The sequence below is a fragment of the Porites lutea genome, chromosome 14 (genome assembly GCF_958299795.1).
Source record: "Porites lutea chromosome 14, jaPorLute2.1, whole genome shotgun sequence".
Lineage (NCBI taxonomy): Eukaryota > Metazoa > Cnidaria > Anthozoa > Scleractinia > Poritidae > Porites > Porites lutea.
This window is the reverse complement of record NC_133214.1, coordinates 26,194-29,598: the sequence shown is the minus strand read 5'-3', so window position 1 is coordinate 29,598 and position 3,405 is coordinate 26,194. Positions and strand designations below refer to the sequence as shown.

Sequence of the window (3,405 nt, the reverse complement as noted above, 5' to 3'; positions counted from 1 at the left end):
GTTTTACGGAAATCGGTCATATTTTCATAATTAATATGTTTTTAAAAATAAAAAGACTTTCCAAGTTACAATCTGGCCAATATCCTGTCTGAATGACTTGAAAACCCAGGAAAGGGGACTTTAAGGAGTCAAAATCCAAATTATTTCCTGGGGGAGCCCTCCCCCGGATCCCCCTAGAAGCTTGTGCCTTTGGCGCTCGTTTAGAAAATCGGTCAGTATTTATCCTAGATCCGCGCCTGAGATTTTTGTACCTACAACACTGCGTGATTTAAGAAGTGAAGGGAAGCATAATTTTTTACAATTTATTTTCCATTCTTAAACAATCGCCTTTCGGGGAACTTTACACCTATGTCTAGTTTTGGAATCTTCTTGCAATTGCCGAAAAGTATGGGCAAAGTTGAAATGAAAGCGGCATCGTCTGTTCTATCGTCAAAGACTTGTGAAAAGTGTTTTGAATGGTGTTTTCCTTCACACCTAAAAATTCCACGGGTCAACATCGCACACAATACATGTATTGTTCCTCTACTTGCTTTTTGTTTCAGAATTAAACACCCACGTGTTTCACTGCTTATAACTTCTCTTCCTTCCGAAATCGTGGTCAGTGTCAAGTGGAACTTGCCTTCAGACGTGTCGTTCGATAAAAGGAACAGTTTTGTTACTGCCTTCACATTAGTAGAAGTGTTGAGCGCGCGGAAGACGAATCAAATATATATCTACCGGTAGAGGCCGGATATGATGAGTATGAACGTAGGAAGAGAGTCCAAAGGATTTTGACCGAGAAAACATTTGAAAAACCCAATGTAAGTATGTTAAAGTTTTACGTGGAATTAGCTCATTCTATAACCGACAACGAGCAACAAGGCAATTTAAAATTTCTGATCTCTCTGTTCTTTTTAAAGCCAAAAACCAAGAAGCACAGACGATGAATGTCATAACGACATTTTAACCACATTTCTGAGGTTGTGCAGCCTATAAACGCGATTGAAGAGAAATTGAACCAGGCTAAAAGAAGATTTTAAGACCGCTAAATATCAAGAAAGTCATCGACAGCAGATGGCTGTATTGGACAAACTTCGTCCTCCTGCAAGTGGTGAACTGAAGGAGTTGAAACGTAGAGGCAAAAGGGGTGAGTAATTCGTCAAATTAGAAATGTAACAAGCTAGTTGGTTTAATGGCTCGCCTTACTTTGTCGCTCGTTTTTCATAACTTAACGTGCTACACGGGCTGATTTAAAAAGTAGCTAACTATGCAAAAGCATTTCAATCTCTTTTGTCAAACTACAGCTCCGTTCTTGATAACGTTGATACAACTGAATCGTTAATATCCAATATTTGGCTTAAGTTGTCGTTACCAGGTAGTTCCGGGTATTTTTCAACATCCAAAATTTTGTTATGGACCGAAGCGACCCTGTTTGGCTGACTAATCAATCGACAAAACAATCACCTGCGGGACATAACTTGAACAAGAAATCGTTCCTACAGCTTTGTGTCTTCTTATTAACTTAATATGCAATTTTTGCGAGCTCCCTGTTTCTCGATTAAGTCCTTTTGTTTGCTATTTCTGCTGAATTCGCCGCCTTCTCTAGGGCTTTCTTTCCCTTTTGTAATTTAGAAGTCCTCGTTTTTGCTAAATTTGTTATTTTCAGTATGTTTGAGATTTTTGAGAAAATTCTTGTTAACTGCTTTTGCGATTTTTGCTAAATTTGCGGGCTTCTTGACAGCATTCATTTTCTAAGATTTAGGTTGCTAAATTTGATTTTCTTGCTATATTTGATTTTTATTAATACGGAGGAATTCACATTGTTGTAATTTTCCCGAAATTTGTGGTCTTCTTCGAGGGCCTCATTTCCTTGATAACATCTTTTAATGCGCTAAATTTGAGATTTCTGTGAACAAATATTTAAAACATTGCCGATAAAATATTTTTTTAGAAATGTTTTCTTAGTTCACGGTCTTGTCAAGACCTTCTTTGCCTTTGTAATTTACAACCCTCTTTTTTGCTAAATTTATTATTTTTGCATGTTTTTTGCAATACATTCCTGCAAGCAGTTTTTCGAAACATTTTTTGCTAAACTTATTACCGAGATTTTAGGCAGTATGCTATCCTGGGCATAAATGCAGTATTTTGGAATGTAGGCCTAAAATAAATCCATATTTAATTTGCGATTTCGTAACCACGCGGGAACAGTATCATCTTTTACCTTTTTTCAAAATTTGTACTGCTCCTAAAACTTTTGAAAACAATTAAATGAAATTGAAGGTCAATGTCGTTTGCCCATTTGAACAATAAAAAGAAATTTGTGCACATGTATTTAAGATTATATATTTCCTTGGAGAATTACGTAACTATACTTTAAAGCGTTATTTTTTTAGGGGGACAACAAATAACTTACTAAGGGAAAACGTTTATGATCTTATAGTCAGCAGACCACAAGGACCAAATCCCAATGCGTGCCACGGGAAAGTCTTTTTTTTTTTAGTTTGGATGCAAAGAATGATAGAAAAAGCTAAATAAAATAATAACGCTAGCTGCAGAAAATTAATGATTCCTAACTTTAGATTGATCCCTGATATTATTAGTTTAAACAACTTTGGTCAATTTGGCAGGTAAAAAATGCAAAGTTATTAGACACCTATTACTCAGAGTATTATGTAAGATTTTGGGCGTTTTCTATTCACTTTAAATAAACCCGTTATTTTTCATTTCCAAACACCAGTATATAAAAGGTTATTAGGCACGTATTCACTATACTCCAGAGTATTATGTAAGATTTTGAGCGTTTTCTATTCACTTTTCATAAACCTGTTATTTTCCATTTCCAAACACCAGCATATAAAACGTCACCTATTTGTTATACTCTCCAGAGGATTATGTAAGATTTCAAACATATTTTTCATTTCCAACCAGAAGGGTATATATAAACCCACAAGTTTGCATCATTCTTGTTAAACAGCAGTTCATGTAGGATATGTTTGCTGGCAGGTCGTGTTTTACACCAAGGTCCTTGAACTTGTTGACGAACTCTTTTTGTTTCAAAAGGAAGCCGGAGTATCTGTCCTCTTATGAAAGGTAAATCTTTAATTAAAAGTTTCTTACTTACCACAAGTATAGTTGGCAGGTTTTTTTATCTAGCATTTCATGTGAAGTTTATTGGCAGGAAAAGTTTAATATTGTGTAATTGAATTGGCCTAGAATATCATTAACGTTTCGGTCTTTGCTGTAAGATCGTTTACACAGGCGATTTGCGAATCTATATTAAGTGGTATTTTTTGGCAGATTTTTTAATTAGCACACTATTGCTTTTAAATGAATGTGGCGGACAGAAGTAAGTTTTTTCTTGCGAAATTGCCTCAAAATATCGTTGAAATCGTTGACTGTCAGATGCAGCGCGCGATTAAAACTAGC

General features: G+C 35.5%; 1 long non-coding RNA gene across 1 annotated transcript; it reads left to right on the top strand.

The window, feature by feature from the left end:
• Positions 1-671: 671 nt before the first annotated feature.
• Positions 672-3,069, top strand: LOC140924415 (uncharacterized). The gene is made up of 3 exons (XR_012164280.1): positions 672-800; positions 900-1,126; positions 2,983-3,069. It is a non-coding gene; the product is annotated as an uncharacterized lncRNA (long non-coding RNA).
• Positions 3,070-3,405: the final 336 nt, after the last annotated feature.